The 26,521-nt window shown below is 32.5% G+C and overlaps 1 protein-coding gene across 7 annotated transcripts in view; it reads right to left on the reverse strand.

Annotated features, from left to right (window-relative positions):
* LOC138318080 (multiple epidermal growth factor-like domains protein 6) overlaps positions 1 to 26,521 on the reverse strand; it is a 163,694-nt gene that overhangs the window by 67,549 nt on the left and 69,624 nt on the right. The gene's annotated exons all lie outside the window — the stretch shown is intronic.

Genomic DNA, 26,521 nt, shown 5'->3' on the forward strand with positions numbered 1-26,521 from the left:
ATGTACATGTACTTGTTTATATCTTTGGTAAGCAATAAGATATGGTGTCAAATTATTTGCAAAATTGTTGGAGTATGCAAGGTCACATTAAACAGGATGTCAGAAAACTCAGGGGTCAATATAGAAAGCATGTCATTATACATTGGAGTTAGATAAGATTGAATGTCATTATACATAGGGGTTGGATAATATGCCAAATATCAGAGTAGATATATAAGGGTCAGATAATACAGGATGTCAGCATACACAGGTTTTTTTATATATATATCCAGAATATCAGAATACATATATAGGAGTTAGATAAGAGAGAATACCAGAATATATGATAGTTGGGATAATATTGAACGTCAATATAGACAGTAGTGGGGCAATATAAACAGGAAGTCAGAATACACAAGGGTTAGATAATAATTAGAAATCTAGAAAATTAATGAAAGATTTAGAATGTGCAGAAGAAGTTACAACTGCTGCGTTTACTGCTATTTTTAAACATTGCATAATCTTCATGTATTATCTAAACAACACATGAATATTCATAAGTAATAAAGCATATTAAACAACTGCTTAATGAAGACTTTCACCTTAAAAAATGCCTCATGCAAAAACATTACCCTAGATTATAGTACTCTCTAATGCACAACACTAAACAAATATCACCTGTAATATTTAAAAGACTCATTAATTACAGGTAAGCAGAGACCTGGACAGGTGAAATATGAACCTGGAGATATAGATCGCGGCCACACCCGAAGTAAGAGTCCCCCAAGACCAATATGTTACCTATCTCACAGGTGCATTAACTTCACCTAGCTTGATTTCTCTCACAGCTAATAAATATTCTGGGTTTTCTTTTAGAGGTAGACAGTTCGTTCATCTGCCAGTGAAACAATACACTTCGTACCTCCATGCTCGTACCCCATTAGGGGGACAGCCAAGGTTCTGTCATGCAACTCTGTGTAATCATGGCTGAAATTTGTTGTCTAATATGCCATATTAGCTCATCACAAATAAAATATCATTTACATACTGTACCAAGGTGTTTAGGGGTCTAGATGGGTGATGTTTCAGTGCTAATTAAAGGATATGTGATTTTTTTCAATTTTTTTTCCCCAAAGGTATTAAAGGCACAGATTACATTAAATGAAGTCGGGGCAACAACACTATCTATTTAGCAGTATGAGCAGAAATATATGTACTACCAAACAAGGAATCAAACCCAGGACCTCTGAACATTAGCCATCTATTCTTTGGATTGAAAGTGTGGCATGCAGTCAGCCAGGCTATCCACCTCATCAAGAACTGCTTCAAAATTCTGAGCTTTAAAGTGAAAAATATATAACACTAAAGGTCATTATAATTTGAACTTAAATTGGAGCTAAAAATCCACATCAATCATAATGAAATGCATCTCTTTAAATGCAATTAAGTTCATCTATCAAAACCAAATGTAAAACAATTAATAATTTTCCTGATTTTTTTCTGATAGTTTTCTTCATATCAATATTTGCAAGCATTTCAAATAAAATGGCAAGCAGTTTTATTTGGAAGTAAGGGCTGCTGGCATGCACCTTTAATATTCTTATCAGGAATAATGTGATTTGGCAGGTATTTCTATTTGGGATTTAAACTTCATGTTAATATACGTCTATAGATATGGTGCCAATTTAACTGTAATCTATATCAAGAAAGATGTACATACATGTCAATAAAATAAATATATTTATTCATAATCAAATTTTAAGAATTTAAACAGAAAACACATCAATCACTTAAAGTTGAAGACAAAATGTCTATGTCTGAAACAATAAACAAATGGTAAAAAGGAAAATATTGCTAAATTTTTAATGAAGTGGAAAACAACCCTATCCTATGGATGTCCTAAAAAGTACACAAAAATTGATACGATAATAGATTCTGGCTGGACCGATACAGACAGATGACTGGTAGTTTATCTTTTATGAATGAAAAACTATTCTGATGCCAATAAAACAAGCATGTCTGGCATTAAGCCCCCCCCCCCAACTCCCCCTCCCTACATACACACACAGGAGTAGGTCAGTTCAGTTCAGTAAAGGTTGATACATCCTTTTTTCATTCATATTTTAGTAACCAGGATTACTAGATCTACATAACGACTATAAACTATATTTTAAGTAGTAGGATTCAGTGAGATTGCACTTTAAAGAAAGCGTTTGATTTGTAATTTGTTCCTGTGCATGCACTCTATCTCAAGGAGACAAACCCAAACGTTAACAAACAGCATCCAGAATATAGTCTAGTCACCAGGCACTAATAAAGTAATTGATCAGATTTCCTCAGCAGAAATTATAATACTAGATCATCTCCCCTTTGTTTGAAATAAGATATGTATGTGTCGCGGCCACAACCCGCAGTAATGAGTCCACCAAGACCAATATGTTACCTATCTCACAGGTGCATTAACATTCAACGCTAGCGTTGATTTCTCTCAACAGCCTAGTAAATATTCTTGGGTATTTCTTTTAGTGGTAGACAGTTCGTAACATCTGCCAGTGAAACAATTACACTATCGTATCCTCCATGCTCGTGACTCCGCCATTAGGGTGACCTTGGCCAAGGTTCTTGTCCATCATGCAAAATCCTGTTGTAATCATGGTCTTGAAATTTGTTGGTCGTAATATGCCATATTAGCTCAACACAAATAAAAATTTCATTTACGTACTGTGCCTAGAGGTTGTTTAGGGGGTTTTTTTTTTTTTTTTTTTTTTTTTTTTTTTTTTTTTTTTTTTTTTTTTTTTTTTTTTTTTTTTTTTTTTTTTTTTTTTTTTTTTTTTTTTTTTTTTTTTTTTTTTTTTTTTTTTTTTTTTTTTTTTTTTTTTTTTTTTTTTTTTTTTTTTTTTTTTTTTTTTTTTTTTTTTTTTTTTTTTTTTTTTTTTTTTTTTTTTTTTTTTTTTTTTTTTTTTTTTTTTTTTTTTTTTTTTTTTTTTTTTTTTTTTTTTTTTTTTTTATTTTTTTATTAAAGGCACAGATTACATTAAATGAAGTGGGGGCCACAACACTATCTATTTAGCAGTATGAGCAGAAATTTATGTACTACCAAACAAGGAATCAAACCCAGGACCTCTGAATATTAGCCATCTATTTTTGGATTGAAAGTGTGGCATGCAGTCAGCCAGGCTATCGACCTCATCAAGAACTTTTCCTGCAAACATTCTGAGAGCTTAAAAGAGAAAACGTTATATACATACTAAAGGGTCTTGTAGAAAGTTCATAACTTAAATTTGAGCTAAAAGGTCCACAACAAACATAAATGACATGCATCTCTTTAAATGCAATTAAGTATCAAAGCTATCAAAAACAGAATAGTAAAACACCAATAATAATATTTCCTGATTTTATTTTACTATCGTCATATATTTCTTCATATGTATCACTATTTGAGCAAGCAATTTCAAATAAAATGAGAGCAAGACATTTTTTAATTATGGAAGTAAGGGCTGCTTTTGGCATGCACCTTTAATATTCATTAACAGGACTAATGGTGATGTGGCATGTATTTTTAGCTGATGTGAGTATTGGAAATACTTCAATGTTAAAATACCGTCAATAAATATGGATAACCAAATTTGAACTGTAAACTATATCAAGAATGGATGTACATAACCGTGGTCCAATAAATATAAAAGGATTTGTAATTCATAATCAGATTTTAAGAATTTAAACAGAAAACACATCAATCACTTAAAGTTGAAGACAAAATGTCTATGTCTGAAACAATAAACAAATGGTAAAAAGGAAAATATTGCTAAATTTTTAATGAAGTGGAAAACAACCCTATCCTATGGATGTCCTAAAAAGTACACAAAAATTTGATACGATAATAGATTCTGGCTGGACCGATACAGACAGATGACTGGCAGTTTATCTTTTATGAATGAAAAACTATTCTGATGCCAATAAAACAAGCATGTCTGGCATTAAGCCCCCCCCAACTCCCCCTCCCTATATACACACAGGAGTAGGTCAGTTCAGTTCAGTAAAGGTTGATACATCCTTTTTTCATTCATATTTTAGTAACCAGGATTACCATTACCAGTTTTACATAACGACTATGAACTATATTTTAAGTAGTATGATTCAGTGAGATTGCACTTTAAAGACAGAGTTTGATTTATTATTCCATGCACTCTATCTCAAGGAGACAAACCCAAACTTAACAAATATCATCCAGAATATAGTCTGGTCACCAGGCTCTAATTAAGTTATTGATCAGATTTCCTCAGCAGAATTATAATACTAGATCATCTCCCCTTTGTTTGAAATAAGATATATGTGTTGCAGTTAGAAAAATTATCAAGCTAAACTTTATACTGATGTTGTTAATATTCTAGAGACTGGTGGTCATGAGTCTAACTCCAGAAAAAAATGGCATAGCATCATCTTAATTGTAGTCGATAGGATAATTACCATTAATATTTAATTAAAAACAGATCATTTGAAGTGTTAGCTATTAAGTTTTTTTTTACGTGAAGATCAAGTTGGCAAAGGTTTTGTATATATACATATGCAAGCATGTTTGCAATATAATAAGGCTTGATGCTACTGGTTGAACTATTACAGGAATGATTTTAAAACTATTTGGGTTGTATGCAAAAATTGAATCACACTTGAGATAAATTAACACTCAGACAAAACCTACAGCAATAAATTTAAAAATAAATTTTCAGTAAAACTATAGCTTTATTCCCCATTCCAAACAGTAAAAAGAGATTTAAAAAAAATACATATGTAAAAACAACTATCGTTAGCTTCCAGAACTTAATCCAAAAAAATTTCATAGAAGATGTGTAAAAAAATTTTATAATCAACTGTTTGGCAGAGTGCATAGGAGAACAAAATCAATTTAAAAGTTATCCTTTTAGCTAAGTTTTGATGAGTCAGGAGAAAATATGTTTATGGTGCAAAATAATCCAATACAACTGATTTTTTTGTAGAATGCATATAACAAAAACTTTGCAGACAGAAATATATTACTGGCCCCAACATTAAACACGAACAAAAGATACTGTTGAAAATAGGAATTTTAGATGCATTTGAAGTTAATGGAGGGGCATTTAATTCTTGCTTGTGTAGACTTCGACCAGCAGTTGTATTTTTACAGCATCATGATAAGTTTTGTTGAAAATCAGTTAATATATATCCTTTCATATAACATGTAAAACAGTTCAATATCTGAAGAACTCACTTAAAATTCTAAGTTATATCAAAATTGTCTTTTGGACCTCTTACTGTAATTATTCTGCCCAGTTTGTCCTTATTTCAGATCTCTAAGATACTCTTGAAAGCTGTTTCTGCACCATTTAACTTAAATGATACGGAACGGCCTTCTCTGTCCATCTGACTGAATAGATATAGACATTGACGGTATTGTCGTTTTTTGAGTTTCGTTTAACGCCTCTAAAAATTCTGATCGAGTGCGGACTCTTGTACAATTATAGCGATTGTCCACACCTTTCGTGGACACAATAACACTTTGACGTCCCCCCTGAACAATTCCCTTTTGTTAATGGACCTACCTATAGCAGTGTGAGCATTGATAGCGGTATATTTTATCTTCTCATTTTGTAATCTTTTAAATTATACTGATGGTCAGAGAATCTGTCTCATTTGTTAAAGGTCGTAAATTCTATATCACAGGTAGAATTATCACATGGTCTATGGCTAATTTTCCAGGTAAACTTCTTGATTGGCTAATAAATCTTCTCAAACAGATAAAAAAGGTCTTGAATGTTTACTTGATGTTTTGACCAATTTCATTCTGATCTCCAGAAAATTTGAACAATCACAAACAAGATATTGATAAAGACATGATGATGTTCAAAATTCGACACTTAATGAAACATAAATCTTAATTGGCCAAGAGTAAATAAATAATGTATTTTTCCTATTGAGAGCACCTCCCCTAATAAGGGCATCTCCCAACTTTTTGTGGAAAAAAATTATGTTTGCAAAAAAAACGAAACAAGATGCTTACCTTTTGAGAATTTGATTATATCTTATTTAAATTATTGTCCATGTTAGAAGAAATGTCTGTGGTATAATTTGTTATGAGTAAAGCTGTTTTTTATTGGCAATACAACAATATTACCAATAGACACGGGTGATTAAATATATATATTGTGTAATCTAAATCCATTTAATTTAAATTCATTCATTCAATTAGAAATTTCTTATCCAAGAATTAATTTCAGAACAAATATGCTCCTTTTTTCCCAAACCTAGAATTTTTTTCATTAAAACATTTTAAACATGTAACACTCATATGAAATTTCATATCCAATTTTTTTCACACAAAATGTTCAATGAGAATTGGTGAACGACCGGCCAGACAAAAAGAATGGAGGGAGGGGTTGTTATAAGAGACCCTCACCCAATGATATATATATATATATATATCTATATAAAGATTTTATATATAGACAAAAGTATTTTCGTCATGGTAACAGGCATACACAATACAGGTATAACCAAAATATTTTTCATTTCGAGACAATTCCCTGTCACGGGGCTAATGACCATTTCACTCGTAGCGTGCCAATGTTGTCACGGGTAAATTACCGAATGATTTTTGTTAAATCGTCAGAGTACAACACCTGTGCTTGGTATGGGTTACAAAGCGAAGAGTGTAAAGTTACAGACAAAGAAAGGAAAAGTCGACAGCATACAGGTGGTTCGCTGAGGCGAAACCGGGTACAGTTGAGGATGGGGGACAGGGTAACACTCGAAAGCGACAATATGGGTGATTTCTGTCAAGGAATGACAGTTTTCATGTCAGACTATAGACCCTGAGGTCTCTTTGCAGAGGAACTGATCAACTTTTGTATCATAAAGGTCAAGATTCTTTTTTCAAAACAGAAAATAAAGTCTGCATTCAATTGCTGTCATTTTGAACAAAAAGACGTCTATTAAGTTACCCGTGACCATATAAATACAATTATCAAGTTACTTTCCTGCAGGTAACCTGCCTTACTTTTGTAGAAAATGATCAATGCAGATTGACTGACTTACACTTGTAATGTTACAATTGAAATGCTGAATAAGGATAAAAGGAAAATATATATTTAAGTATATTCTCTTGTTTTAGTGATCTCTCGCAAATACAAAAAAGAAGACCCCCACCTATTTTTACAAATTTTGAGAACTTTTTGAAGGTGGATGTACATTATCTCCCCTCCTCATTTATTTACGAACAAAGAAAAATCACTTCGTAACAAATTTTTATTTGTTTTTTAATTTTATTGTTATCTAATTAATCCTAGTGATTCCCTTGGATTAGATAACAAAAAATGACATGTTAACGGTGCTTTTGTTTTGTTGAAAAGGAACAAATTGTCTAAACGTGTAAATCTGTTGAAAATATGGTTACAAAATCTGCCAAAAATTGTAAGATTTGATAAATAACATCCAGTTATCTAGTTTTCCAGGTGGCAAATCTGGCTTCAAATTAAGGTGTATTTTTCTTCTGACCAGATGGACTAAAATGTCTCTTGTAAATCATTACCAAACTATATGTGGTAAATATGGCTACATATTCTGCCAAAAATTCTGGATGATTTGAATTATAACATCCAAATACACCTGCAGACAGTGTGAAACTGACCATGCAGTGATATCTGGTACCAGGTACACAACAAGGAAATAAATTCTTGTGGTTGAAATTAACAGTAGCCAGTGTAATCAGCTGGATATAGACAACAGAATCTGTTTCCTGTAAATCAGTGAGCCAGATGGTTCAACACCATTTCAAACATGTTGTGGTACATTATAGTCAAGAAATTCACACTTTTAACAGGTGTCTTAACTACCAATTAATTAAACTCTTATGTTGAGTTTAAGCAGAGCACATGTAGCAAACTGTTATGTAAAATGAAGGACTGAGGTAGCCTGGGCCAAGTGGTTAAGATAAATGTTCCAACATATATTACCACAAGCCCTCCACTTCTGGGTTGGGAGTTTGTGGCCCATGTGGGGCAGTTACAATATGTACCAGGTACTGACGGCAGGTCAGTGGTTTTTCTCCGGGTACTCCGTACGTCTTTCATCAACCAACAAATCTGACATGTCCTTAAATAACTCTGGCTGATATTAAGACATGAAACTAACAAAAAAAATTAAAACTAATCAATCCAAAACAAATGTAAAATAATCTAAAAACACATAGATGATTTTGAAGTAATACTTACAATGTATAACTCTTCCAATTGCAAACCCCGATGTTACCCACTGATATTTGAAAATGTTTTTCAGTGCAATCACAATTTGAATAAAGTCTACAGGAGCCAAAAATTAAGCATACACCCCTACTCCACAGGATACTCTATGCTTTATTCTGGACTTATTACCAGAAATAAGGACAATAATTACATTCTTTTACAAGAAAGATTCCATTTAGAAAATATGACAATGTTAAGAAAAGAGACTTGTTATAAGTAGAAATTAAAATGCCATTAATGTTCCGATTGAATATCAATTTCTGAAATAAATTATCTTCTTTGTGAAAAACACAATAAATTTTATAGACATTTTTTACCTGTGCAAACCTTTAACAAATCTATCTGTGTGGTCCAATTACAGGTAAAAATATCTTTAATCTGACATACATACAGCTATTAAACTTCTTTAATTTCTCACATTATACCTAAACCCATCATGGTAACAATGCATCTCACCTGTATGTTGTCGAAATCATTAGTGTCTTAGCTCTGCAGTTAAATAAATCCCCCATAACCTGAATAGTATCAATGGGGTTTATGGCAAGGTAATTTGAAATCAATCACATAAAATATGTATCTCATACAGTTTTAATAACTGATTCAAAAGGAATTTATCCAATTGGCTTGGTACACTTATGTGTGAACCTTATTCTAGATCTCTTTGACCTTCATTGAAGCCCATGGCAAGGTCACTTATTCAAACAAACTTGCACTTCTCAGGTAGCCATTTATCACCTGTATATGCATTCTTTAAGGACCTCAGAACTCTTTAAAGACTTGATGGCAAATTATTTTTTTCACATTAAATATAAATGCCTTTTAGATAATAGTTGATATATAAAAATAGCTGAATGCAATAATTAAATAGATCAAATTAGAAATTGTATCATATTTTCTAGTAGGACACTTGTATATGCTCTATGGATTCTAAGTTAAAATAGAGCAAGGCTACATCAAATAATGTCTGAAAAACCTATTATTGTGAATGAGACAAGCTACAAAACACCAGGTTTTAAATCTAAGTTGTACAGAAATATAGAAATTTAACATTTGAATCAGGTTTGTACAGCAACACAGGGACTGCATGGATATAAAATTGAATGTAATTATCTGATAATAGTGTCCTTTCCTTCGGTTAACATATATTTTTCTGATGTGGTTAACAATTTTCCAAAGTCACCTCAACAGAAGTGAATAATTGTATATTTGGTATTCAGTATATATATAACACACTGTATCAATTCAAATATCTGATACAGGTGTCCTTAGCTAACGAGATCTAGCACATACAGGTGTGGTATTGTAAGATCGAGATTATGATATACCTCGGGTACGGGATGGCACAAAGCACTATAAGATATCTGTGAACATGCATATCCTATAATGTATAAAATATATATAAAGTATGTAAATCTAAATTTACATAAACCCTAGTCATTTCCGGAAGAAATATTTTCAAATCTTTCTGTGGTTAATGGGGAATTTGTACCTGGATGACCTTGAACTTTGTCTTAATTCCTTTCACCTGTAGAATAAGTACATCAAAATGTCCCCTCATTTAACAACAACAAAACGTCAATATGATAATTAAACTTGTCTGTGTGTCTTCTGAGATAAGCATTCACTTTACAGAAATGTAAATGTGAAGAAAATTGACAAACCTCAGTTTCAATTTGCACCGGAATGCTAGACAATCATACTTTTGACACTTGAATAGAAAATTGTTTTCACCTGACATGATTTTAACTTGAATATATCGGGTGGAGACTATCCGACAAACAATTCGACATTCATAAAACATGACAAGTTTAACAGACATATGCACCGATTAAGTTCATTAAAATGAGCAATCTTTGAACTTGTACACAAATACCTAATCTGATAACAACCAGTAGACAGACTTATATACATACCAAATAAATCTGTTTTTAATTTTATAATTACATGATAATGCCCAAGATGATACATCTTGAAGGCGCCAATAAGTATTTCTTATTAAGATATTAATACCATATGTCAAAAAATATTTGAAATGTAGTTATCACCAAGAGAAAGTACAGCAATAAATTTTTGCATATCAAAATGCAGGCTTACAATATGCAGGCTTACATTGTAAGCCGTAGTCAGTGTTTAAAATTACGTATCCAGGTTTAGCATAATTACAATCTTAAAACCTCTGAAAATAACACAAGGAGCACCTCAACCCAAATAACCTCTGAATCCTGACCTAATTTGAATGACCTCAAGGGTGGGCAGGTCACCAGGACCTTAATCATCATTCCAAAATATATAACGATTCTGTCTAATTAATAAATTGAGGGTCCATATGTGGGGATATACACTGTATTCCATATTAAGTTTTAACTCCCTTATAGCTACTGGTACAGCTGCTGAGAAGAGAAGCTGGAAGCAACAAGTGAGGAAGTGAAACATCTGTTTCATTATGCAGGTAGTTGTCTGTTTCAGCCAGGTGTTTAATCTGTTTCATCAGCATTGTCAGCTTCACACAAAATTCTTTATAACATTTGCACATTATTTACAATTTTTTTTGTCATTTGATAATGATTATTTATTGTTTATGTTCGCACCATGACAGCCATGAAATAAAGTAATATTTATTTGACATACAGTGCGGGGTATATTTTAATGCTAAATATATTGTGTATTTTTTTTTTATACTATACTTGTGCTTTGTTCAGCTGCTTATACTTTTCAGCAGTTTTTAAATTTTCTCTGGCACTGTATGCTTTCACAAATTATCACATTTAATGATATAAAAATATGTGTATTTAAGTCTGCAGTTATTACACATAAAAAGCATTGTTATCTGTCGAAAAAAAAATCAAATTAATTCTGATCTTATATTCCTGTGAAAAAGACAAATGAAATAACAATTATGTAATCATATGTTCGTCTTATAAAACGTTCATGTACACTCAAACTTTAACAGAACTGAATAAAATGATGTAATGTTAAAGTACCTGTTCATTGTTTAAGAATCCAATATCAAGTTTACATGCACTTAAGCTTCATGGATTTTGAATATATACATGTATCTACAACTATTGAGTATATACTTTACATATGTTTAACTGAAAGCTATAAATCAATGCAAATGACAGTTGCTTCTTCCAATGTTTTATGTAAGATAAAACAGTTGTGGAAAAAGTCTTAATAGCAAGATGTATACAAAAGTACAAAATAAACTTTTTTAATTGTACTGCTAATCTGGCCCTTATAAAACCTCTGTGTGGTGTGCTATTTCGACTGATTTGTATTTCATTTATAAAACTTTTCCAGTCATATTAAGTTCATAATATGCTGAATCTGCATTTATGTAAATTAAATCTGTCGGTTGTGATTTCGATAATGTCGTCCATATAATGTACTTTAATCTACTTTGAGCTGTACAGGAATGTCTGAAACACTTCAGATCAAATTCTTATCTTAGTTCATCCAATAGCACTTTATTACACTTCAATAAAACAGGTACTTTAAACTATTTTAATTAAATTTAAATCTATTTTTTAATTGATTTCTCACTTAAATGTGTAATAATCAACTATAAATGACCACGCTTAGTAAGCATAAAAAACACCAAGAATGTTATTTTGTAACATGTGACGTATGTGTTATTTAGGAAGGTTACATTTTTGCGATTTTTAAACTTTAAATGTCACCGTAACCAGAACCATTTATCAATACATGACTTCATAAATCATCTTTTTACTTGAATTTTCACATTTTTATCGACTTAAGTACATGTACTCATAAAATCTAATACAAAATGTAACATATCATATGGGCATATTGAGGCTTTTGACTGGTTCAATAACTAATAGCAACTGACAGGGGAGTGTTGAATGAAGGGCAGTCTAAGGGGAAAGTTAAGTTGGATATAGGGTTGGAGAGGGTGGGGGAGATGACATAGGGAAGGAAACGTTTTGAAAAAGGAGTTTCAGAAGACAGGGTGGACAGGGGGTATGGGTTAGAGGGATGGGATGGCTTAAAAGGAAAGTGTTCAGAAGGAAACAGGGGTGAGGGAGGGGTGGGGTCAGATTGTAAGGAATGGCTGAAAAGGAGGTGTTCAGAAGAAGGCAGGAGTGTGGGAGGGGTGGGGATGGTAGGGTAAAGGACAGTGGGAGGGACAAGTTCTGAAGGAGACTAGGTTCAGAAGAAGACAAGGTGGGCAGTGGGTGGGGGTCAGATGGTAGGAGTGGCTGGAAAGGAAAGTGTTCAGAAGGAAGCAAGAGGGGTGGGGATGGTGAGGTAGAGGTCAGAGGAAGAAGAGGAAGAGTTTTGAGGAAAGGGGGAGATCCAGAAGGACCCACAAGGTAGGGAAGAGCTGAGAGTTGGAGGGAGGAAAGGTCAGGAAAGAGGGTGAGGGGAGGCAGGGGTGAAGGTAGATTGTCAGATGGAAGGGAGGGTGAAAGGAGGTAGAAACAGGCAGCTGGGTGGATGTTTTAAGTCTTCAATAATTCACATACAGTGGCAATATATGTAAACACCTGATGGTATAAAGACATTATCAAAGATAATATGATACACTGTATTTAATACATACCAATATTATCTGTTCATCTCATAAAATAGTTGATGTACTTGAAGATGCATGAAGTTACTTGAAGATGCATGAAGTTACTTGAAGATGCATGAAGTTACTTAAAGATGCATGAAGTTAAGATTTCAAGGTCATGTCTAATACCACCCAACAAAAAAAAAGGTGTTTGCTAACCACCCACCAAAAAACTCGACATTTTACATCGAGTATCTGTTAATCTGAGAAGGAAATACTTAATTTGCTTTATGTAATAAAATGCAAGATATTCAACATAAATTTTTATAGTATTATAAAACTACCTTTAGAGCCATATATCTGTTTAGATTTCGATCTCCCTCGTAACAAGTCTGCTATCTCTTTTTCATCTTGCATAACATGAAACTGTACTTAAAACCAATCCAGAATCCTCTGATCTCCAAATTGACACTCAAGATCTTCGAGATCTTCAGAGATCTTCAGATAAAACAACTGTTATACCAGGTAATTTACTCTCTCACACACACAATACTATTTAAACTGAAGGGCTATACAAGGTTTATTGTTACACCAGTATAAATCATCATCTGTTGTGCATTAACCAAAGTGAAATTATCTTTTTGAAATTTTAAGGTTGCTTGTAAAAACTATATTTTTAGGGGTGAAATTTAGGTGTATATAATGTCACATTATAAATTTTCATGGACATCCTTGAAGAAAAAATAGAAAGACATCCATTTCAGATAATAATAATTATGTTTCAAGGGGTTTATGCAGTCATTTAAATCCATATATTTTTTAAATAATATTTTTATGAGTTCAAGTTTTCTTTTGAAGGAAAACTTCAAAGGTTGATTTTTCATTCATAAAAATGAAAAGTGACAACTAACATGAATTAGGAGGAAGTGTGATATTCTACACTGACTGACTACAGTGTACATTCAAAATGAAGTCAGTTTTATCATTTCAGCTAGCTTTTTTAATGTTTATTTGTGCTTTATATATACCTACAAACAAGAATTTTAAACTCAAATAGACCACTTTTTTCTTTCATCACCAATGAATTTTCAACTGGAACTGTCACACAGAGTGGACAACTAAGATCCCCGTTGCACAAATTTAGTAATAACTCCATTAATAAGGCCATATATTGCAGAACCCTATATAGTATACCCTACTCAACTCCCCTTTATGTCAGGGTTCTGTGTACCAAATTTTATCAAAATCTGTCAGGTAGTTAACGAAGAGTTCGCCAGAAGAAGTTGTGTCTACATAACAGACAGACAGATGGACGGACAGTTGGACAGACTGACCGACAAGCTCATTCCAGTATTCCCCCTTAACTTTGTTGCGGGAGGTATAATTATGTAGTTAAAGCTACTTATAAGGTATATTTATGGGTGAAGAAATATTGTGCATGCATCAACTGACAATGTGTATCAAAAGACTACAAGCATCAAAGACAATTACATCTTTAAGGGACTTGTACCTCTGTAATGAGACCACCTGTGTATTAAAAAGAACTATGAGTGCATTACCTGTGTATATATAGACTCAGCCCCCACAAGTATCAAATAAAATTACATAATCAAAACCCTTGTACCTGTATTAAGTGACCACCTTCTCAAAATTGAAGAAAAAAATGTAACATTTCTACTTCATTGATCGAGAGCTGGTTTGTACCTGTGTCAAGAGACCACTAAGTATCAAAGGGATATGGCTATATCATTATATGGGACTTTAACCTGTATTAAGAGACCATCTAAGTATTTAAGAGAACTACATTGAAGGATTTCATTGTACCAGTACCTTTGTCAAGAGACCATCTGTATATATCGTAACTTTAACTTCCTGTGGGGTCTTTTGTAGTAATCAAAGAGAACTATCCATACTATATATATACATAAGTGTTGGGTTAAGCTCTCATATTCCTAAATAAAGTGTTTCTTTTAGGAAATTAAATCTTCTAAAAAAAAACGCTGAAAATGTAACAAAAAATAATTGAAAATTCTCTAAAAATTAAACAATAACATCGGGAGACATTTAATGATTGATGATGTGTAATCTTATTTTAAATACACCGATCATTATGATGGATGTCTCGTGGGACGTAAATAGACATCCGCTTACATGTCAACAAAATCGTATAAACACAACAATCGTAGAAAAGTCAGAATACTTCACAGCGACAAGATGGCGGTGACACCTACAAGATGGCGGTGACACCTATATCAGATTACGTCAGAATGTATCTCTATCTGCCTGTCCGCGGTTGTGACATCTATAGAAATCAACTCTTAAATTGCTTCTGAAAAGTACAGTAACTTAAACTTCAAACTTCTGTAACGTTCAGCTGATGTACATAACAGTTAGTGGGAATTAATAGATGTCATGCAAACTTTTGACATCAGGCCAAAACTTTTCACCTTTGTACAATATTCAACAAAGGGGGGCACCCTACTCTTTGTGTATCAACTTTCAATTTTATGGTAAATGTTCCCAAATTTGGTGTTTAATTTTCTTATATATAATTTTAGCTTTTGTTTTGAAATCAATACAAAATTTGTTCTCAAAAAGTTTGTTTGATAATCAAATAATGACTTTCAAAACTTTCTGTCTCTTATTTACATGTAGTCTACATACAATAAAGTTTGTAAAAAAAGGAATTATTAATTATAAAAATTGTTGATTTAAATTTCAGGGCATTTACCGTATATAAATTTATTTGGTATAGCTATTACATTTAATAAATATAGGTTATTCTACCCTCGGATGTTGACCTGATCGGATTTCGGACCGAGGTCAAATTTATCATAAAAATCTGTATATTAAAAAGGCATTTTGATAGACGTTTGATAAAAATCTAATCATTTTTTCATACTCGAGTAAAAAAATCTTTCTCTGAAAAGCCAAATATTTATATACGCTTTTTCCTAATCATGGTATTTTTATGTTCTTATGCTGTAAATTTCGACATCTGAGAAAGAGAAAGGTCAGTTTCACTTTATCTGAGTAAGATACTCGAACCTTGAACAATAAAATTTTCATTCGGTTGCTTTAAACAGAGCTAGCCTAACTCTTAAGGTTTCTAATGTCATGTAAGGAAATTACTTTGTCGCCTTAAATATTTGCCACCCACAAAATACCTGTCTCTGGGAAAAATGATACACTTAATGTTGCTAATATGCAAATTGATAACAATGAGTCAAAATTACATTAATTAAATCACTTATTTGTGAAGTATCAATTAGATATTGTTATACAATGCAATCTATTTATGGTAATCAACAAATTTTGACCTAATTAATTAAGGCCTTATACATGTAAGGTCATCTGTTATAAGAACTTCTTGGCATCTGTTTTTTTATTACACTCTATTGAAACTTTACTGTTAACTAGAAGAAATCGGTTTTCAAATTTTTCCTTATGCTGAAAAAAATAGATTTTTAAAACCGCTGACTTCCAGAGAAATAAGATTTTTAAATATACATGTATATACAAATGTATATGTATGTATGGAGATTGAATTACTGAGAACAACTAATGAATCTAAGTAATGTTCATCAATGTCTTTTGAGATTATTGTAAAATCGAATATATAACAAAAGTTTTGAAATTATATGACATCATTAAAACACACAATGACATTCCTTTCCTTTTTTCATATTTATTTAATGTACATCCATGAAGAACATTAACCCAAATCTGTGACCTAATTTCAAATATATATTTATATACCTACAGTCCCTTATTATGGAAGCCTACCATAGAGTTATTTTCTTTTATGAATGAAACTTTCAGTTATATGACTCCCTTGGGTTTTTATTTCTCCAGATTCTTACAGATTTATTGATCCTGAGAGTGAGTCAGCTGGCTTCAGGGTCAGGGACAAGCTTTGAAATCCTAATCTTCATCACAGGGAAGTTTTATATAGACATAGTTAACTTTGTGTAATTACTGTGTTTTATTACGTAAAGTGCCACATCTTCTTTAATCTCAGTAAATTAAGAGTTGGTTGGGTTATAATCCCAGATTTCTTTCAAATGAATTTTTTGTCTTTCATTTTAACAATTTTAGCTAGCCTATATATCCAAGGTCATGCACAGGTCTTATATCAGCTAGTGCATCAGCTAGGGCATCTCAATTTATGAGAAGAAGGTTGACTCCTGCAACCTTTAAGGAAGGCCAAGGCAACTAATTTGAACAAACTGAGTAGAACTTAATTCAAATTAAAATTATCAGGTTAATTAGTCTCCTACTTTATATATTATACATGAGAAGACATCATTAAGCCTATTTGAACCCTGTGATCTTGAATAGTTAAAGGTCAAGGTCATTCATTTGAACCACCATAGTACTATTCGCCATTCCTTCCAGTATGATACAGACCTAATATCAGGTATTCTGGACCTCATTTAAACAAAAGAGAAAATGTTGATCATTTAAAGATTTCAGCCAATTTCACCCTAAGTGTGGCATGATTTAAGGCCAAGGTCATTCATTTGAATAAAATGTAGTGGCTTTTTATTCCACTATACTAGTAGCTGCTAATCAAATATCAAGTCTTTCACATACTATGCCATATTATGCCCTCATACTTATTGAGAAGAAGCTAGTAAACAATTTTAGTTTGTTTGATCAAATTGTGACCACATTTAAATGTCAAGGTCATTTATTTGAACACACTCAGAATCTAAGTCCCGCCCATGTACTTCAAATTGGTAGTGTACCAGATCTCAGGGCCTTTTGATTTAAAAGCACTGTTATTTGAATTAAAAATTTGGAGCAAATGCAGTTACTGTCTAGTGTCTTAAGTTCCCACTGCAAATTGGGGGTATGAAACTATTTTATTTATTTTTTAAAGTAATTTCCATGAGCTGGTTATTGATCCTAACTTAATTTTGCTTATTCATACAGAGGATATATATAAACATCAACATGTTTGATTAATTGTATGATTTCAAAACAACTTCAAATTAAAATACTTATATATATACTTGAGATTATTGTTATCGTACTTAATTATACAGTTGCATAATTTAGTACATGTATTTAAAACTTCAATTAAAAGCACATTGCTATAACTGTACATGTAAAGTAATGAAATCAGAGATACTAATTAGTGACCCTGTTGCCGACCCCAAAGAAAGACTAGTTGTATTATCCAGAATGTATTTGAATAATCATGATGACTGGCAGAATCATTAAAAGCCTGATCACTTTGGGTACATCAGATAAAAAAAAAAACGCCAACTAAAAGTGCTGTTGTGTAAACACTTACAATACCTACTTTGTTTTATTAATTCGAGGTTCTTCATTTATAAAATCAAAGACATTTCTCAAATACAGAGAAAATACTATCTTTCGGAATGTCTTCTGTTTTGACCCTGACAAAACAGATCCCGCTATGCAATACCACATTAAAGATTTCCAAGGACACACTTTTAAAAGTCCATCTGCACAACCTTAATACTCAAAATGGGACATATCCAGACCTTTAAAAAGTCTAGTGTATAATATGAAAAGGTTGGGGAAAGGCAGATAGTTTAAGCGCATTTAGTCCTAAAGCTATTGTGAAACAATTGAATTGTTTTAAACTGAATAGTATTGATGTTGTATTTGGTTTGTACTTTGGGGATAATGTGTGACCCTAGTGAAATTCATCTCCAAGCAAGAACTGCTTTTTTTTTACAAGTTTTACTCAAATATTTCAACATTTTCATTTTACTTAGTCATGGTGAACAAAATATTCTTAAGCAATGAAAGTCAACCCTATACTGAAAGTTCTTGAGTATGAGTGGCTTTGATCTACAGCCTTGATTTATTATTTGTTAGAGGTTCTATGACAGTGTATTATTATTCATGCCTTCATTTCAACATTTTGGGAGGCTGAGGTATAATATGGTACCTTGAAGCTTTAACCAGTCTCTTGTCTCTACAACTAATCATTGCTATGCATGAGAAATATCATATGTATATATCCTGTCTTTTGGCAAGGGGACATAACTCAAAGCTGCTTCACCAAACATTCAATTAGCGACACAGTCGACTGGGATTAAAAGTGTTTATGATTCTTTATCCACTACAATAATATTCCTCATAATGCTGTGACTTAATTGCCATGTTAATTTTGTGTTTTTGAATCTTCCTAAGAGAAAAAATGACCGAGAATCCAGGCGAGAATATTCTGCGATTCATCGATGAAATCCCGGTTGAATTTTCCCTTGAGATCCTTTTCAGGCTAGATGCTTACTCATCAGAGCTCCCAGAAACAAAGGGTCTTTTGTATAGTGTTCTGTGAGCTTCGAACAACTAGTGACCAGCTACTACAAAAACGAAATGACCCTAGTCCGTGAGGTCATGATGATTTTAAACCCTAAAATCATCCATAAAGGAAATATAAATTTAGCAGATTGAGGAAAATGGTCTAGGTCATATATTCGGCAAAATGTCCCAACTATATGATTGAATACCAGGAGTATTGTTACCGTCATTGTATTTCTTTATAATGAGGAGATTATCCAGGGTATACCTTACATATTAGATCCAGATTAGGGGTGACCCTTGACCTCTGAATATTTGATATCTATTTGATATAAGACTTGGCCATTGACGATAATTCATAGTATATACCTGGTACATAAAACCACTATGAACATTTTGTAGGCTATTATGTCAATCAATTTTTGAAATGTGTAATAAATTATACTTCTGTTTTTGACAGAATAAGAAATTTTGATAATTTTAGAATGCTTTCTTTATCAATAAGAATTGAATCAAAAGCATACATGTAAGACATGTTTGTATTTAAATTTCATCATGTTAAAATTGAAAATCATACACTCTGGATTTCAAGTTGACATATGATTTTCACCTTGATTTTAGTTGATGGATACTGGAGAGGTATTAGGAACCCTGATCTTAGAGATATTGTCAGGTATGGGACAGGCTCAGATCCAAGCTTCCTGATTTTTAACTTGATATTGTCACAGCGTTCTTAGGCTTAAGGTGACACTCTGAAGATTTGTATCACAGGTAGGATCATGCTGTTGAGGGCACCACTATATTATACACGGGCCAGGACTTTAAACTCGAATGCCAATAGAACACCGACTTAAGTCGGTAAGTCAAAAAACTGATAGCAATAGGCAGAGTCATGTAGAAGATTAACCAGTAATTATAACTTACTACTAATGAAACTGAGGAATCTGACAAATATTTAAATGTCAAACGTAGAATGAATTAAAATACTTTTCTTTTACAGATGTAGAAAGTTTACTATTCTTTTACAGATGTAGAACTTTCCATGTCATTAAGCAATTTTTATTAAGGCTTCTTGTCCAATAATTATCAGTTTCTGGCATTATAAAACTCAAATGTTATAACATTTAACACGATTAGGATCAAAATATGCTGATTTTTACAGTATCAAGATATTCATCAAATTAATTGAGGGATCAATTACTGTTATATATGATGGTCTTAATCATTAATGATATTCTTTTTACATTCAGATGTCTGGAAACATTTTACAGAGATTGGCATATATAATATAAGTCTGCAACACATGTATACGAAAAATAAAGAGAAAAATAGGATAAGTTATATATATCAAGAAACAGTAAAATCAAGAAAAAAAAACTTATTGATAACATGGAGTACAAAGAATAAGTTATGTGAACCATGAAAGAAGCAAATACAAAGTCATCTCAATCATTTTGAAGAAATGTTGCATTAAGTATATAAATTATATATGATCTGACGGTACTTTGGTGGATGTCACCAGAATGGTTGATGGTAATGAGATTATTGCATTAGATTTACTAATGACCAAAATTCAATGTCAGTGGAGTACAGCAGAATTGTGGGTAATAAGTCACATGACTAAGATTTCTTGAGAGATAGCAAATGGCTGGTAATTAAAATACAAAGGGGCCAAATTTGTGAGAGGAATTTGGGAGGGAGAATATATATGATCACATGAAGAAAGTATCTTAGGGAGAATGTTACATTGTTGCTTGTAAAGCAAATTAATTGAAATCATAAAAGGGAGATAGCTAAAAGAAACTTCTATAAATCAGTGTAACATACATCCTTAACATTGAATAACATTACTGACCCATCTGGCAGAATGCCTTTCTAAACCCAGTAACTGAACGTGATTTCGGTTTTTTTCCCCTCACTTTAACACCATTAGAAACACCTGACAAACACCTTATCAGTATTGGAGCTTAATGATAGCATTCAAATGCACCTAATACCTCTAATTTATTCACACCTTGTTGAAATTTTGTAAATGATTAGGTCCCAATTCACAATTGATAAAAAAAACCCACTGTACAGCCATTCAAGCCTGAAAAAGGCATACTCACAAGTTACAACAATATATCACATGAAGAGTGTAACAATTTTATTAACATTTTAAACAGAATCGTTTTAGAACTGCAAATACAGTATATTCCACACTTTCTGAGAATTAGTTACATTTTATATCAAGATTGACCCACCAGAGTGTCCATAAACAATTTTTTTAATTAATAGCTTTTTACAGTTTTAATTGAAATCAGATCAGTGTAACATACATCCTTAACATTGAATAACAAACAGAATGCCTTTCTAAACCCAGTAAAACGTGATTTTACCTACATCACCCCTTATCAGTATTGGAGCTTAATGATAGCATTCAAATGCACCTAATACCTCTAATTTATTCACACCTTGTTGAAATTTTGTAAATGATTAGGTCCCAATTCGCAATTGATAAAAAAAAACCACTGTACAGCCATTCAAGCCTGAAAAAGGCATACTCACAAGTTACAACAATATATCACATGAAGAGTGTAACAATTTTATTAACATTTTAAACAGAATTGTTTTAGAACTGCAAATACAGTACATTCCACACTTTCTGAGAATTATTTACAATTTATATCAAGATTGACCCACCAGAGTGTCCATAGACAATTTTTTTAATATAGCTTTTTACAGTTTTAGATAAAACAGAAACAGTAAAATTTTACCTAATCAACCCCTAATCGATCTAAAAATGGTCTATAGACACTCTGATGGATCCATATTGATATAAACTGTAACTAATTCTCAGACCCCTGTGGTATATGTTAAAATTTCATTTAGACTTTGATGTATTAGTCATGTACTCCGGTATGAACGCTTTCAATATCAAGACAGATTTAATCAAGTCAAACTAAGCACTTTGGAGATTCAGTTTTTAAAGCGTTTGAAGTTTAAATTAAAATGTTAAGCCATAAGTCAAACATTGCAATGTAAGCAAATATATTTCACAATATTTGACAACTATTATGCCAAGCTCCTGGTGGGTCAAACATGGGCTTGCATAAAGTTTACAGACTTCAAAGTAAAACTGAGCCCAAAAAAATTTGATATATTATTCAAATCGTTCAATATTTTTAAAAAAATAGTCTATGTGAGTTTGATGGTCTGTAAAACATTTTAGCTGTCCATTGTCAAAGATTTGTCAGTATGTTGATGTATGTCATAGCTTTGTTGGCTTTCAACCAACAAAATACTTTTAAAGATACAAGAATGAATTTGACATTTTTACAAAAGGAATAAGAAAAAATAATTTTAATTTTGTTTGATATGTAAAGTTATTAAATTGTATATACATAATTTACAGTTTAAAAGTTCAACCATATTCTAGTATTACATTTGTAATAGAGTTAAATGTGTCAGTTTTCAAAAAATCCTATTAACTAAATATTAAATCATTATTTTCAATGTTGTCTAAGATTTTGTTTGTACACACAAATCTAAAATAGTCCACTCTATGCCACTTTAATTTATAAATAGTTACATTTATAATCCCACTGTCTTGAATCCTAAGGGGAAAAAAAGGGGGTGGGGATCAAATATATTGTGAGTGAGAACCCAATTAAAATACAGTTTTCAACTCCTTCTAATTAACTACTTATCAATCTACAAATCTAATTATGGAATTTGAATATTCAAAATTGAGATGTCAATCATCATTTGCTAATTGATTTCAAGTAATTAGCAAACTGAATGTGATTTTGATGAGGCTATGGATTTTATGACCACCCACACAATTTGATTGGCAGCTACTGACACATGTAAGGCCTAATTGTCAATTGTGTGTAAATCAGCGTTAATTGACATTAAGATTAATGAGGCAGATTTGAGGTAGTTATTTAATGATTTTTTTATCAATATTCATTGCTTTGTACAATATCATTCAATTTAGTATTCAATATGTTCTGTATTTGACCCCATACATGCCATAAGTTGCTTGAGTTCATGTTACATTTCAAAATACATCTTTAAAGATATGACATGGGGTGATTTTTGCCAGTTATCAACGGGCAATGCACTCACTATGTACGACGCGATGCATTGTACTCGAAGACCACAGGATCTTGTACAATTTCACGGGTATTACAAGTTGTATTGCACGTCCCTGTGCTAAAGCGGCATTGCAACGCATGAGATGCATTTCCGTACAAAAGACAAAAATGAATCCCATATATTCAAACTATATAACGACAATGAGTATATATAAACCTATGATATTAAAACCAATATACCTGATATGGTTCAAGATACATATCCCGTCTCTCTCTCTTTCTGTTTGCAGCCTAAGCAAAGTCGATCATGACCACGTGACTGCTACTTTCACTTTCATTTTGACCACGAGCGTGCTATATGCATGCACATTAACGTTCCAATAAAAATGCTAGGTTTATTCAATAAAGTCTTGTTGTTAACATCTTGATACATTATGATATCGTCTTTTGAAAAATGTAGTAAGCCGTGCATTAAATGTTTTAGGAACAATGCATCCAATCTGAAAATATTCATTAAAATATACTTGTATGCATTTAAATGAATGTCAAATTTTGTTGAAATTTGGGACTTAAAGAAAATGGTCTTGTTTGCATGTATAGCAGGCGGTCTTTATACAAAGGTGTTCCCCAGTACTGCCTTTTGATTATTCATGTACTTAATTAATGATGATGGATGGGGAAAATGTTTATGGTTGACATATACATGAACCTAGCACTGACCAAAACTTCTCACGAATCATAAATCAAAACTCTGCCATTATAACCATATAGACAAAGACCCCATTTTAATCTTTCAATATGCCTCTTAGCAGGATTTCCATAACTGAAGATACAGGACCCATTTTATTCAAGAATTAATTTTTACAGATAACTGTATTTACTGCACTAAACTATTGTCGAATTAAAAATATAATGAGGGAGTTAAAGATCAATTTGTTGTGTTAAGCCGAAAGAAACCAGGTTAACATGTGTCGGGGGAGATTTGAAAAAGAAACCTTGATGCATAAATGATAGACTAAATATTGGCCTATATCAAATAAACATTTTCTAGAATATGTAATTTTTTCACCAAAAGACCTTTCAGTAACTGCAAAAGATCCATTGACACATGATCATTTTCTGTATGACATTTTAAATAAAAATAATGTCCATGAAAAGACCACCAAGTATATGACAGATGTCGAGCACGTCTAAATGAGCAAACCGAAACCGGTCTGACTTATCCGGATTTGTGTTTGATAGTTAAAGACAATAACGTTATCTTTCCTCTCTAGTGATAGAACATCAGACCTAATCGAGCTAAAATGTCCAAATCGTCACTGCGTAATTCGAGTCTAATTACCGTAACATTCCCAATATACCTGACTAAGTTTTTAGACTAATTTTAAATGACAGTTGTCATAGCAACTCATTCATCTTGTCTTGGTTTTTCACATAAAAAAACTTCGATGATTTGTCTTTATTCTTTTTTTATTCTTAACCTACGAATAGATTTATCAAATGAATGGAAACTATGAATGATCGTTGACTGATTTTTCGGGGCGTAACTAATTAAAAGAGGTTTAAGTCGACAATGGGGTTTGTTAAAAAATCAGGTGTGTTGTAAAATGAGACAACGTCTAATTTAGGTTGAACACAGACAGATGAAAAAAAGGGCTGGCATACTTGGTTTTGTGTGTCGTGACATTTTATCACAAATTTGGACAGGTGAGGTCAACGGTTTAGTTTTAACCTAGACGGAAGATACACAGGTTATGATAAACGGGGTAGATTGAGTCTGACGTTCTCAACAGCCCATTGTTGAACGTACCATACATGTACAATTTCTATAAGTCTAAAAAAAACACAGTCCATGTGAAATAATGCGATGACCATACACCATTTTTAAAATCATGCATTTTTTGTAGCTATTTCGACTTTCAACACGACTTTTCAAACATAAAGAATTAATAGTATATGGTTAATTAAATAATTAGTGCAACAGATAAACATCGACACTTTGAATAGAATTCGGTCGTCAAATTCAATTTTTTTCTTTGTCTTACATTTGTTTGATTTCAGCGTAAAATTGGTAAGTCGAACTATTTTTTTTTGACTCTTATAACGATATGACATACAGATAAAACAATTGTATGACATGTATTTAAGATTTTCAATCTTAGTTTAGGCCTACATAAACTCCGGTCTATACATGTCCATTTCAAGCTTCAAACATATCCTTGTATTCGTTTTGACGTGGGTAAAAAGAATAAATGTATGCACAATGCAACAGTAAAACTTCTCCAGTAAAACTTCTCCATTTTCACCAAATAAATCTCGATCCCAAAAATAATAATACATGTATAAAAAAAAAACACTTTATCGGGACCAAAATATGTCCATACCGTTACCAATCCTCATGTCTATTGGGGGGGGGGGGGGGGGGGGTGCGCGTATGGATCATGGGATCATGAGTGGCCTAGGGGATCGCATCACAGACATTTTGTCTCTCTAAATATATCTGTGCATTAATGTGTCTATATATAGAGAAAAATGTCTACAGAACCAAATACCTGTCCTGTGATCGTACACGGCGGGGGCTACCCTCCATCCACCTCTAAAATTTGTTGCGAGATCGAAACTTATCAGATGCAATTGTCAGGTACGGATCGCGGATTGATGTGCCCCCCCCCCCCCTCCTCCCCCGCCCGAGTACTCTGACTTCTCGCTAACTCTTTTACCTATGTATGCATCATATCCTTAAATCTACACTTGAATTTTTAATGAACGTAAACCTAAACCCTTTTGAGGAGCCGTAAGTGAACAAAATATCCACGGCTCTACTTTAATTTTAAACTTTCACAATTAGCACAGGGCTACGTCACTTAGTGATTTTAACTAAATATTACAAGGTTACTAAACTTCTTATATCGACACGGATACTTCCGGTGACTGTTTAATGTCGGTGAGTCATTTCGTCCCCATTGTCAGCGCACTCGCGTCAAATTGTATTATATACCGTGATTATCAGACTACAGACACATTTTTCTTGTCAATAAAATTCCATGTATGGATATCATTTTAATTTGATTTCAGAGAATACAAGGGAAAATTTAGACACTTTGTAGCCTATGTAAAATTACCTCATAAACTTACGCGGGTACATAAAGATGTTATCATCTATTCAACGCCGACACACCACGCAAATGACACCTTATGATGAGGATAATGAAAGTGAGAAGAAGAAATAAGGGAAGACAGATGGCGCCAATAAAGATGATTCTGACAACGACGACGACGACGACGATGATATGATGATGACTACGAAGATGATGACGATGGACGACGATGGATGATGATGATGATGATGTTGGTGATGATAATGGGAATCAGATGATGATGATGATGAT

Source organism: Argopecten irradians, chromosome 1 (assembly GCF_041381155.1).
Source record: "Argopecten irradians isolate NY chromosome 1, Ai_NY, whole genome shotgun sequence".
Lineage (NCBI taxonomy): Eukaryota > Metazoa > Mollusca > Bivalvia > Pectinida > Pectinidae > Argopecten > Argopecten irradians.